The sequence below is a fragment of the Centropristis striata genome, chromosome 1, assembly GCF_030273125.1.
Source record: "Centropristis striata isolate RG_2023a ecotype Rhode Island chromosome 1, C.striata_1.0, whole genome shotgun sequence".
In the NCBI taxonomy this organism is placed as follows: Eukaryota; Metazoa; Chordata; class Actinopteri; order Perciformes; family Serranidae; genus Centropristis; species Centropristis striata.
The window spans coordinates 44044010-44057747 of record NC_081517.1 but is presented as its reverse complement, the minus strand read 5'-3'; the positions used below and the strand labels follow the sequence as shown (position 1 = coordinate 44057747).

The following is a 13738-nucleotide window of genomic DNA, read 5'->3' as shown; positions in this document are numbered from 1 at the left end:
TGTCACGGTACATTGTATTTGAGAAAATATTGCCAACACCGTAGCCAACTGTTACTTTGTTTCTTTCGGCTCCTGGGCATTTGTGGGTTATGGCTTTATCTATTTTATACAGTCTATGGGCTGTATGTGTGAAAATCCGTTGTTGGTTTGATACAATGTTCAAAATGTTTAAGCTAATGCTAATGTACAGTTAAAAATCAGTTAAAATCGTTACAACAGCAGCGTTGGTTAAGGGCGTGTGCGTTAACTGTTAACTGCTAAACTGTGATATGGTTCGAATTCATTGAGTATAACGGCAAGTTATGGGTCAGCCATGTGTATTATTTCCGTTTGTATTCTTATAGTGTGTATGTGAAATTGCCAAACTGCAAGTGAGATTTATTCTGTTATATTAAGTGAACACTTGTAACATGTACAGTCTTTACAAAGAAAATACTCTTTCTATGAGAGGATGAAGATAATGTGTGTTTGACGGAGAAGTGCATACATAATTGATGATAGACGACATGATTAAAAGGGAAAATGTATATTTATATATACAATATGTATATTTTTGGTCTAAGTTCATTCTCTTGTAAATTTGTAAAATTGGACATCTGTGTGAATGTTATCCAAATGTGGTAATAACCAGTGTTTCAATGAAGACAAATAACAGAAATAATTCATGATTGCAGTGAAAAAGTTCAAATTGAATGTGTAAATAAAAGTAATCAAGATGAATGGAGAATGAGCAACAGCGGTCCTGCTTCGCTGATTTCTGTGTTATATTTCCAGAAAACTCCTATCAGAGGATTATCTTCAAATCTGCCAGCGGAGACCAAGCCGGGACCTGCTACATATCTGCAGAGAATCAGAGTAGGAGTAGTAGAATGTCATGTGATGAATATGGATACAGCTGCTTCAAGAGCTAGGGTGGAGAAACACACACAGAACATATACAAGGACCCAGATCTTCTACAGCAGTATAGGAGAAAGGAAAGAGAAAGGTAGGCCTAAATAAGGAGGAGGCAGGCAGCTTTCCCCACAATTGAGGAAAAGCTGATTTGAGGGATTTTTGGTGTGTCATTGTTTGTAGTTAGTAGTAGATAATAGTCTCCAAGAAATTAAGGCAAGTCTGCTATGTCCCCAAAAGTGACCTAGATAAGATAACACACACAAGCGTATCTAGTTCGCTAGGTCTACCACATGCAGCTGCATGTCAGGATGGCCGAGCGGTCTAAGGCGCTGCGTTCAGGTCGCAGTCTCCCCTGGAGGCGTGGGTTCGAATCCCACTTCTGACAGCTATTATGTCTTTGGCAAATGGTGCTCGACTAAACCTGCATGAAATGGGCTCCTCCTCCTCCTGTCAGTTGTCTTGCAGAGTTACCAGTAACAGCTGCATGTCTATTGTATTAGTTCATTATAATCTGTCTAATTTAGTATAAGAAGTCACACAGGGAAACACATAATGATGCGCTGTTGCGTGAAATGGACACTGGGTGGCAGCACCTGCCTGCAGCGTCACTGGGACTCTGGGCAATGAATCGCGAAGTGGAGCTCATAATCCAGATGAATGGAGAATGAGCAACAGTGGTCCTGCGTCGCTGATTTCTGTTTTATTTCCAAGTAAGTTACTCACTTTTTTAAAAGCCTACAAATGTTGAAAAACGAATATGAATCCCCGGTGATATGTGGTTTGCAAGCTAAATGCGTGTTAAGTATGTAAATATTAAAGTGTCATGGTACATTGTAGTTGAGAAAATATTGCCAACACCGTAGCAACTGTTACTTTGTTTCTTTCGGCTCCTGGGTATTTGTGGGTTATGGCTGTATCTATTTTATGCAGTCTATGGGCTGTATGTGTGAAAATCTTTTGGTGGTTTGATACAATGTTCAAAATGTTTAAGCTAATGCTAAAAATCAGTTACAACGGCAGCTTGGTGAAGGACACGCTCGTTTTCCGTTAACTGCTAAACTGTGATATGGTTTCGAACTCATGTATTAAAACGGCAACTTATGAGTCAGCCATGTGTTTTATTTCCGTTTGTATTCTTATGGTGTAAATGTGAAATTGCCTAACTGCAAGGGAGATTTATTCTATTATATTAAACGAACACTTGTAACATGTACAGTTATTACAAAGAAAATACTCTTTCTATGAGAGGATAAAGACAATGTGTGTTTGAGGGAGAAGTGAATACATGATTGATGATAGACAGATGACATGATTAAAAGGGAAAATGTTTATTTTTGGTCCAATACTAAGTTTATTTTCTTGGAAATATGTACAATTGGACATTCATGTGAATGTTATTCAAATGTGGTTATAACCACTGTTTCAATGAAGACTAATAACAGAAATAATTCATGCTTGCAGTGAAAAAGTTAAAATTGAATGTGTAAATAAAAAGTAATCCAGATGAATGGAGAATGAGCAACAGTGGTCCTGCTTCGCTGATTTCTGTGTTTTATTTCCAGGAAACTCCTATCAGAGGATGATCTTCAAATCTGCCAGCGGAGACCAAGCCGGGACCTGCTACATATCTGCAGAGAATCAGAGTAGGAGTAGTAGAAAGTCATGTGATGAATATGGATACAGTATTAACTGAAATGTATTTTCTGCACCATGCATGCAGATTGTTTTTTTTTTTGCTTGATCAGGGATTGATCGGTACGATTCTGAACCTTTGTTGGTTCAGTGGCGAGCCAGGCGATCGACAGCGGACGGAGATCGGGATCCACTCAGAAGAACACAGTCATCTACTCATTCCCCTTTGAAACAGATGAGAACGTTCACCACAAAACCTACCTGGGTAGTCGAATGAACAGACTATTTCGCACAGCACAGGATTAAACCCCATAATTGTTGGTAGGCAATTAAAGGATCATTGTTCAACTTACAGTCAGAGTCCAGCTTTCTGGACCTCTAGGAAATGTAGGTTGCTTTCTGCCATTGAGGTTGAAGGCGCTACATATAACTAATGCTAAGTCATATTCTTAATCATGAAGAGCAAAGGGAAGTGTACATAAGAAGGCTGCTTCAAGACCTAGGGTGGAGAAACACAGACAGAAGATATACAAGGACCCAGATCTTCTACAGGAGTATAGGAGAAAGGATAGAGAAAGGTAGGCCTAAATAAGGAGGAGGGAGGCAGCTTTCCCCACAATTGAGGAAAAGCTGATTTGAGGGATTTTTGGTGTGTCAATGTTTGTAGTTAGTAAGGCAAGTCTGCTATGTCCCCACAAGTGACCTAGATAAGATAACACACACAAACGTATCTAGGTCACTGGGTGTAGCAAAGTTACCACAAGCAGCTGCATGTCAGGATGGCCGAGCGGTCTAAGGCGCTGCGTTCAGGTCGCAGTCTCCCCTGGAGGCGTGGGTTCGAATCCCACTTCTGACAGCAATAATGTCTTTGGCAAATGGTGCTCTACTAAACCTGCATGAAATGGGCTCCTCCTCCTCCTGTCAGTTGTCTTGCAGAGTTACCAGTAACAGCTGCATGTCAGATCGGCCGAGCAGTCTCAGGCGCTGCGTTCAGGGTTGGAATTCCACTTCTGACAATAACCTTTTGTTTTAAAACTCCTACAAGTTTTAAGCAAACTTGTCACTCCGCTCCTTATCTCTCTGCACTGGCACCCGGTCACAGCCTGCATCAAATTAGTCAATGTTTAGTTTATTGCTATTGTATTAGTTCATTATAATCTGTCTAATTTAGTATAAGAAGTCACACAGGGAAACACACAATGACGCGCTGTTGCGTGAAATGGACACTGGGTGGCAGCACCTGCCTGCAGCGTCACTGGGACTCTGGGCAATGAATCGCGAAGTAGAGCTCATACTCCAGATGAATGGAGAATGAGCAACAGTGGTCCTGCTTCGCTGATTTCTGTGTTATATTTCCAGAAAACTCCTATCAGAGGATCATCTTCAAATCTGCCAGCGGAGACCAAGCCGGGACCTGCTACATATCTGCAGAGAATCAGAGTAGGAGTAGTAGAATGTCATGTGATGAATATGGATACAGTATTAACTAAAATGTATTTTCTACACCATGCGTGTAGATTTTTCCTTTTTTTCTGGATCAGGAATTGATCGGTACGATTCTGAACCTTCGTTGGTTCAGTGGCGAGCCAGGCGATCGACAGCGGACGGAGATCGGGATCCACTCCGAGGAACAAAGTCATCTACTCATTCCACTTTGAAACAGATAAGAACGTTCACCACAAAACCTACCTGGGTAGTAGAATGAACAGACTATTTCGCACAGCACAGGATTAAACCCCATAATTGTTGGTAGGCAATTAAAGGATCATTGTTCAACTTCCAGTCAAAGTCCAGCTTTCTGGACCTCGAGGAAATGTAGGTTGCTTTCTGCCATTGAGGTTGAAGGCGCTACATATAACTAATGCTAAGTCATATTCTTAATCATGAAGAGCAAAGGAAAGTGTACATAAGAAGGCTGCTTCAAGAGCTAGGGTGGAGGAACACAGACAGAAGATATACATCGACCCAGATCTTCTACAGCAGTATAGGAGAAAGGAAAGAGAAAGGTAGGCCTAAATAAGGAGGAGGCAGGCAGCTTTCCCTACAATTGAGAAAAAGCTGATTTGAGGGATTTTTGGTGTGTTAATGTTTGTAGTTAGTAGTAGGTAAGTCTCCAGTAAATTAAGGCAAGTCTGCTATGTCCCCAAAAGTGACCTGGATAAGATAACACACACAAACGTATCTAGCTCACTAGGTCTACCATAAGCAGCTGCATGTCAGGATGGCCGAGCGGTCTAAGGCGCTGCGTTCAGGTCGCAGTCTCCCCTGGAGGCGTGGGTTCGAATCCCACTTCTGACAGCTATTATGTCTTTGGCAAATGGTGCTCTACTAAACCTGCATGAAATGGGCTCCTCCTCCTGTCAGTTGTCTTGCAGAGTTACCAGTAACAGCTGCATGTCAGGATGGCTGAGCAGTCTCAGGCGCTGCGTTCAGGGTTCAAATTCCACTTCTGACAACAACCTTTTATTTTAAAACTCCTGCAAGTCTTAAGCAAACGTGTCACTCCGCTCCTCATCTCTCTGCATTGGCTCCCGGTCACAGCCCGCATCAAATGTAGCCTTGTCTCTTGCCTACAAAATAGCAACGGGCACAGCCCCTGCTTATCTGAACTCCTTTGTTCAGGCCCACAAACCCTCCCACCCACTACGCTCTGCCAGTGAAAGACGTCTGGCCTCTTCAGCAGTGTCTCTTTAGGGGGAAGAGTGGCCACCAGGAAAGTCTCAGGCTACGCCCTGTCAAATGTCTGCTCATTCTGCGTGTCTCCATTACAAAAAGGCCCCCAGAATGATTTACCTCCAGATTCCAGAGGTGATGTATGGTTTTCGATCGTCGCGGAATCGCTTAGCGACAGTTTCAACTGTGATCAAATACGCGACGGATTAAACATGGGAGACGCGACTGTGTCCGCCGTCGCTAACTGTGCACAACTTCAGCAGCTGATCATAAACAAAGCAGCGTAACTAATTATGCACAGCGTTTCCGCTGATCATAAACATAGTGATCGTGAATTAACCGGCATCGCTAACTGTGCACAGTGTGTCCGCTGCTTACTGTAAACAAACAGACAAAAGTTGTCAAAAGTTTGGACACACCTTCTCATTCAGTGGTTTTTCTTCATTTCTTTCTTTATGTATTTTCTTTTCTTTATTATTTTCAACATTGTAAATTGATACTGAGGACATCAAAACTATGAACGATTGTACACATGGACTTATGTAGTAACAAAAAAAAGTGTTAAACCAGAATGTTGTAAAAAATATTTTAGATTCTTCCTTTTGCTTTGATGACAACTTTACACACTTCTGCATTCTCTCAGTCAGATCCATGAGGTGAGAACAGGTACGTCTTATCCAAAGTTAATTTGTGGAATTTCTTGACTTCTTAATGACAAAAATTCTCCTATTATGCAGATAAAATGCATTTTTTTTATTCAGGCAGTAATAATCATGACATAACTCAAAATCCATTTGGCATTTTTATTTTCAAGCTTGGTCAGACAGTGTCTCCTAAATTCACAATAAAATAAGCAAGGGATATATAAAATATTCAAAATTTGGCAGAAATGACAGTTTCAAAAATAATTAAAGCTGAAAGCGGCGTTGAACGGGTCCTCACCCGTCAACACACGTCGGGGTGCCCGCGGTTTTGCAGTTTGTACTAATTGTTTTGAGAAATGCATTAACTGTTGCAAATTGCAAATGCACATAGTGATGTGAGAAATGCACCAAAGTGACTGAGAAAAACTGTAACAAACAAACACCTTCTCACACACACACTTGACTTCCATAACAAATTCAAGCCTCCAATTCTGCCCTACAAAGTCTAACTACAACTAGCAAAAGGGTTAAACTGAGAAAAACTGCTTTAAAGTTTTTTAACGTTTTTTTAAATGTCCAGCCAAATGGGTTATCTACATGTATTGATGATGTCATTTTTATACTCAAAAATCATGAAGAGTTATTTGACCTTTGACCCCAAAGATGTAGTTACTGCACTCTGGTTTTCCTGTAAAATCTTCTAATAGTAATGTTGTTGTCTTCTTCCAGCTGTTATATTTTGTTTTCAGTGAATAAACATTTTCAAATTGATTTTGTTATAAGTGTATTTAAAAGTGTAAAAAACAACTCTATTCAAAGATTTGTGTATTTTAGACTAAATATTATGAAGTAATGTTATATTTTAGACTTAATATTATTTCTTCCCCCTTTTTATTTAATCAATATCTAGAAAATAATTTCCCCTTCTGATAAACTTATAATTTCTATTATTCTTGTCTTCACTATTCAACACAATGAATAAATACAAGACTACACTGTATCTCAGTCAAAACAGACTGTTGTAAGTGCAATTAATGCGGTCTGCTTTGGTTTTGAGTTGGATTTTGTAGTTACTGCAATTTTTATATCATTATTTCTCTGAGTGAAAGCAAAATTGAAATCTAAAACTTTGTCACAAGATTAAACAGACATCAAGGAGTTCATTTTTAGTTTATAAGTCAATTTCGACCAAAAAAGTAGTTAATGCAGTTAGACTTTGTAGGGCAGAATCTACGGCTGCTAGAGGGAGGAGAATGTTTGTGTGTTTCAAAAAAGTCTTTTGTAAAAAAAAAAAGATAAAAAGCTATTTTTTGGTGCTTATCACAGAATATTTACAAATGACATTAGACATCCAAAGGTTTTTCACAGATCCAGGGTCTCGAGGCAGAACAGTTAGCATCATTCCAACGGTTCAGCTCTCCAGACCGAAACGTGTTGACACAATTCTCCTTCAACGTATATTTGTTGGGCTGGCCTGGATACCAAAACCTGTTCAAAAACAGACAAATCTGGAATTATTGCAGCAGATGATGCAGAAAATAGCATTAAAGAAATAAAAGTCTTACCCTGAGCTGTTCAGAACTGAACCATCTACCCATCTCCATGTTCCCTCTTCTTCTCTGTCAGTCAGACCGATCCAGAATTCCTGGTTGAAGGAATTAATGAATCCCTGAAGTGTAAAGAAAAAAAGTTACAATGTGGGTTGTTACAATAAAATGGATTCTGATGGTTTATCTGCTGTTATTGGCCTATCACAGACATATTGTATCTATGAAAACATGAAATATAATGCAGTTGACAATGTTTGGAGTGATATAGGAATCATGTCATAGAGCTATGTCTTTTATTTTTAATTATTTTTTTAAATGGTCAGCATTTGACTGCTACTGGACATATAGTACTGATGTTTATTTAGCTTTTAATTCATTCTTTTTTCCCTCAGTTTTCATTTGTAGAATTGGTTGACAGTGTAACACATTGTATGTATAATGTATAATAATGTATAATATTTTTTAATAATTGTATTTGTTTATGAAAGCAGCCTTTTGAGTACCTTTGCATTTTTATTCAAAAATTCACTGTATCATCCGCCAAAATTGTCTCAAAAATCCCATATATTTTTTATATTTCAACTTATTTAAATTGTACATTTTTAATACATATATATATATATATATATATATATATAAAAATCACATATATATGTGTGTCTATATATATATATATATATATATATATATTGCTTGTTTAACTGTTAATACCTTTCTTATATTTCTAGTTTATATTGCTTGTTTACTATTGTTATTTTTATTGAAGCTCCTCTATCTTGCTATCCACTTTGCTGCTGTAACACTAAACATTTCCACGTTGTGGGATTAATAAAATTAGAATCTTATTTTATCTAATATCAGTGGGGCTTTAGTTCTTACTACAGTATTAACTCAAAGGATAAATAAGAATGTCAATCACAACAAAATCTTTAACTTATTTTGTTTTACCTGCTCTTCTTTGTTGGTTACAATGACTAGATCTGCCCGTCTGTCTCTGCAGTCCTGTCTGCTGTCCTCCCAGTTCTTCAATACAGAACTCTTCTCAGAAGAAATGTAATAAAAACTGTTGTTGAATGACTTGCAGCCGTCTTTACAGAAGTGATCTGCAAGCAATTCAGGAAGTAAACGTGTTAAAACGCCCACTGCAAACACACACAAACAGCTTCAGTCAGATGCATACAAGTCAAAGTCTAAACTCACTGAATTCAGCCAAAGTTTGGCTTCTGTTTTCAGGACAGCTCCTGCTGAGGGTCTGCAGTTTAAATCTGTCTGCAAGGGAGAATAAACTGTTCTCATCCATAACCAGTGTTCATTTAAATGCTCACAACATTAAAAACAAATGTTGGCATAATGCTGGTGACTAGAGTGCAAATATTGTGATCTTAGAGAAAATAAACGTTCATTTCTTACAGTGGAGTCCAGTGCCTATGATGCCGGCCAGGAGGAGAACACACAGCAGCACCAGGCACACAGCAACAACCCTGAAAAAAGTCCTGCCTGGGTGGAAAATGTAACATTTTAATAGTAACTAGAACATTTCTAAAGAATTTTTGAGTGTGCTTGACTCTGACCCGTGACTCTCACCCATACATTATTAGATTACAATTTGAACTGTTTTCAAAATGGAAAAGACGAGGAAGTCCTGTTAGATAATAAAGCAGGTGTTGGTGTGTGAACTCCTGTGGCTCCTGTGAAGCCACTGACAGGGAGCGAAAAAACAGCAAAACGTTCTCCTCAAACAAAAAGAATTTTTGGCTAAACCGTAGCTCCTATCATTGATCTGTTGTTCACTTTGAGCATCCTCAGTTCTTCCTGAACGTCTACATATAAAAATAAAGAAATAGGGTTTTTTTTAGAGTGATCGGAAGAAACTGGTACCTCTGCTTTCCTCCAGAAATGTTCGCGCCTTTTTACCATGGCGGTCTACGAGGCTGGGGGTGGTCAGTGGGAGGTTGGGCGGGGGATTGGAGAGTCTCACTGCAGAACTCACAGGGGAGTTTTCCACAAGACCTTGAATCAAGGCTGTGAGGGGGGAGGCCAGATAAGATTGGAATTTGGGCTGTAGGCAAAAGATTGCAGCCGTTTTCTGCTACTCTATCTCGATAATGTCCACATTGGTCTCCAAATCGATCCTGTCACTTTTCCAGAGCCGTCAGTCGCTCTTTGATCTCATCCAGGGTGCGGTCCTTGGCCACAGTCTGAGTTCTGATAGCTCCGGCCATCGTAACAATCATCACGGGCAGCCTTAAGAGGCTTTGAAGAGCTGTCACCGTTTTCTGTGTAACTCGATAAACCAGAGCAAAGCATATTCCAATCAGCAAAAGCCCTGTTATCTGGGTTCTGAATAGATAGAGATCTTCCACGTCCTCCAGGGAGAGAGCCGCCAGGCACACGACACGCCATCTCTCCCATGCGTCCATCGTGTAGCCAGCAGCAAACGTCCCGTCAGGGCAGGACGGTTCCCCTGAACCCCGGCTTCTCGTCGAGAAGATGGTGTCAATTCACCCATGGCTAAGCCCCGCCCCCTCCACTCACTCGGACAAACTGTCAACATTCGGTGACGGGCGCTATGGCAGCTGTGACAGTCGGAGAAATTTCACAGGAGGCAATTAATTATTTTTGGAGACAGAAAGATGAAATATCATCTCAAAGTCACCAAAAGGGCCTTCATTAACAGGTTAGAGGTTTTCACTCGTCTTTTCACCCCACTGACACCGCTCATTCCGGTGCTTGTTGTAAACAAACAGAGATCTCTAAGTGAACACCTCCTGCAGCAGCAGCACATACACACTGTACCTCTACAGAGCTAACTGTAGCTAAATGCCGCTAACGAGGTCAAGCCGGCCGACCTCGTTAGCGATTGGTAAGACGGATTCGCTGGATTTGTCTCCATTCATTAATGACGAGATGTTGATTCTCTTCCGGTTATATCACTTGATTACGCGTGAATTCGCGAGATTCGCTGATACACTGCCCTCTTTTGGAAGAGCATTTAATTGTTCACTTAGAGTACCAATCAGGTGAAATTGGATAATCTTCCACGGCACACCTGATGATTTCTTATGGCACACTTGTGTGCCGTGGAACAGCGGTTGGGAATCACTGCCATAGGGAACCGGGTTACTGCTCCCATATTATTGGGCTATACCTTGTGTCAGAGTTGCATGTACCCCATGCACACCGTTTGACCATTTTAAACTTAAAATCTCAAGAAAAAACACATAAAAACGACCAAAAACGGACTAACTGCAATGGATGTGGAAGCAGAGAATGTCCGAGTGTATTGAGTTAGCTATGCGCACTGTGATTGGCTCATTGCGTTTGGGGGTGTGGCTTAGCCATAGGTGAATTGCGTTGAGAGACCAGTTGATCAAATCAATGATTTTTTTTTAGATTCAGAGCAGTGTAGAGAGTCTTCCAAAGTCAGACAAAAGACAAGATGAGACAAGAGGAGCAAAGCAGGAAAACACACAGAGGGAGAGAGGAAAAAAAGAGCGTCTGCCTCCTTCAAAGAGCAAGTGAGAAGTCAAACCGTAGCTCCTATCATTGATCTGACTTCACTTTGAGCATCCTGAGTTCTTCCTGAACGTCTACATATGTGTTTTGTGAAGAAAAATAAAGGAATTGTTTTTTTAGAGCGATCAGAAGAAACGGGTATCTCTGCTTTCCTCCAGAAATGTTCCCGCCTATGAGGCTGTGGGTGGTGTCGGTGGATCATTAGTGCGTCCTACACCCAAACCATAACTCTGACAGCTCTGACAGCCTAAAACCCTTAGAAAAATCATAGCACACTTGTTATGGCCGAGCCGGTCGATTTCATACCTTTTTAGTGTATGTGAGACCAAAACTCTGTGATGAGTAGTCGACCGGAAAAAAACACAAAAGAAATGGAAGAATAAAATCTAGGATTAAGCCCGGTGAATAGTAGATATTGTGTTCTTTCAAGCACACTCAATTAAACAGCAAAGGTCATATGGACATGAGTGTGTGTGAGTTACTCACCTCGCTGCTGCTGCACTGAACTCTGTGTTGCAGCTTTGTGACCCTCGTAGCTGTCTGCGCTTTCATAAATATCCACTACCCTCTCCTCCACCTCATCGTTCTCTCCAGCTGTATTTAACACAAATTCTTCCATTTTCTGTTGATCACCAAGATTGTTGTCATAAATGGTCTCAGACATCTCTATTTGTCAGCCTCTTGTTTCTACACACTTTGAGTTCTGTCCAGTATCACACTTCCCCATATGCTGAGCATAGTTTTTTCTCACCTTTTCTGTCTGTGGTAGATTTTATTCTTTATTCATCCTGTGATTGGCTCAGCACCCAGCTGACAGGATGTTTCATCAGCTTCTGTGTGGCACTAGAGCAAAGTGAAAAGTATTTATAACATGAGATTCAACGGATGGTCACCTAGCCACCACATATCTGAATAAATGAATGAGAGTATTTAGGTTGCTGTTTGTCGTTAATGCTACACAGTGGTGGAATGAAACTAAGTACATTTACTCAAGTACGGTTCTTAACTACAGTTTTAAGGTACATGTACTTTACTTTAGTATTTACATTTTATGTACTGTAACTCTGTAACTGCTACATTTAGAAGCAAATATTGTAGTTTTTACTCCACTACATTTATCTGATGGGTTTAGTTACTTTTGAAGTCAAGAGTTAACATAAGAAAACATGATCAATATCAAGTGATTAGACATTTTAAAAAACAACAACCTCATAACAGTATATTAAGTAGTTAAAATGAGCCCTTACTCGAGAAAATGAAAATGCTGCTTACATAACTGCGTCAATAATAATAAATTCAGGAATATATTTGTCATAATAAAACAATCTGAGTAGGGCCGTTCTGCATAACGATTAATTTTACTTTTGATACTTTAAAGGGTCTCATCAAAAAAGGCTGTTCAGTATTCTCACATTTGCTGGTCGGAAGAATAAATTGCAAAAAAAAAGTGTAAAATGGATGATTTTTTAAATATCTGGGCACCCTTCTTTAAAAATGCTGGTAAAAGACTCACAACTGTTGTATTAAAATGGATGATAAATGGCAATGAGGGAAACTGGCTAACTGATGTTTTTGGGTTATGAAGCATGACGTTCATTTAAAATTCATTCATTCAAAAAGAATGAATCTCCAAAGGAAGGAAGCAAGGAAGCTCCTCCAAAGAATCGCCACCTTATCGTGGTGGAGGGGTTTGTGTGCTCCAGTGATCCTGGGAGCTGTGTTGTCGGGAGCAATAGCTCCTGGTAGGGTTTCCCATGGCAAAGTGGTCCCAGGGGAGGGGCCAGACTAAGAGCGATTCAAAAGACCTGTATGAAGCGGATCACGAAAAATCTGTGTACCTCGACCGGCACGGGTAAACCGGGGCCCCCTCCTGGAGCCAGACCCGGGAGGGGAGCACGCAGGCGAGCGTCTGGTGGCCGGGCTTTTGTCCACGGGGCCCGGCCGGTCTCAGCCCGAAGAAGCGACGTGGATCCGCCGACCTGTGGGCCCACCCCCCGCAGAGTAGGGCATAGGGGTCGGGTGCAGTGGGAGTCGGGCGGCAGGCGAAGGCGAGTACCTGGGCGTGCTGAACCCCGGCTCCAGCGGCTAGCTCTGGGGACGTGGAACGTCACCTCGCTGGCGGGGAAGGAGCCCGAGCTTGTGCGGGAGGTGGAGCGTTACCAGCTAGAAATAGTTGGGCTCACCTCCACACATAGCTTGGGCTCTGGAACCAAACTCCTGGAGAGAGGCTGGACTCTCTCCTTTTCCGGAGTTGCCCAGGGTGAGAGGCGCCGGGCGGGTGTGGGGATACTCACAAGCCCCCGCTGTGTTGGAGTTCTCCCCGAGGAACGAGAGGGTCGTCTCCTTGCGGCTGCAAGTCGCGAGGAGAAGGTCTCTGACTGTTGTCTGTGCCTACGCACCGAACAGCAGTTCGGAGTACCCGGCCTTCTTGGAGTCTCTGGGTGGTGTCCTGGAAGGGGTACCGCCTGGAGACTCTGTAGTTCTTCTGGGAGACTTCACAGTCACATGGGCAACGATGACGGTACCTGGAGGGGGGTGATTGGGAGGAACGGCCTGCCCGATCTGAACCCGAGCGGTGTTTTGTTATTGGACTTCTGTGCTAGTCATGGATTGTCCATAACGAACACCATGTTCGAACATAGAGTTGCTCATAAGTGTACCTGGTACCAGAGCACTCTAGGCCAAAGATGGATGATCGATTTCATTATCGTATCGTCAGATCTGTGGCCGCATGTTCTGGACACTCGGGTGAAGAGAGGAGCAGAGCTGTCAACTGATCACCACCTGGTGGTGAGTTGGATCAGGTGGCGGGGGAGGATGCTGGACAG

At 41.6% G+C, this 13738-nt stretch overlaps 1 long non-coding RNA gene and 3 other non-coding genes across 5 annotated transcripts; 3 read left to right on the top strand and 1 right to left on the bottom strand.

Moving 5' to 3' along the window:
- The first annotated feature begins 1197 nt into the window (after window positions 1-1197).
- On the top strand, window positions 1198-1280 carry trnal-cag (transfer RNA leucine (anticodon CAG)). The gene has a single exon. It is a non-coding gene; the product is annotated as a tRNA-Leu (tRNA).
- A 2020-nt stretch (window positions 1281-3300) lies between these two features.
- On the top strand, window positions 3301-3383 carry trnal-cag (transfer RNA leucine (anticodon CAG)). Its single transcript has one exon. It is a non-coding gene; the product is annotated as a tRNA-Leu (tRNA).
- A 1359-nt stretch (window positions 3384-4742) lies between these two features.
- Window positions 4743-4825, top strand: trnal-cag (transfer RNA leucine (anticodon CAG)). The gene has a single exon. It is a non-coding gene; the product is annotated as a tRNA-Leu (tRNA).
- Window positions 4826-6045: 1220 nt separating this feature from the next.
- Window positions 6046-8934, bottom strand: LOC131981828 (uncharacterized). Of its 2 annotated transcripts, XR_009395847.1 has the most exons (5): window positions 8805-8934; window positions 8595-8663; window positions 8343-8497; window positions 7410-7513; window positions 6046-7332 (listed from the first exon to the last, which is right to left on the bottom strand). It is a non-coding gene; the product is annotated as an uncharacterized LOC131981828 (long non-coding RNA). The 2 variants fall into 2 exon arrangements; XR_009395598.1 differs by having other exon boundaries at window positions 6046-7513.
- Between the last annotated feature and the right edge of the window lie 4804 nt (window positions 8935-13738).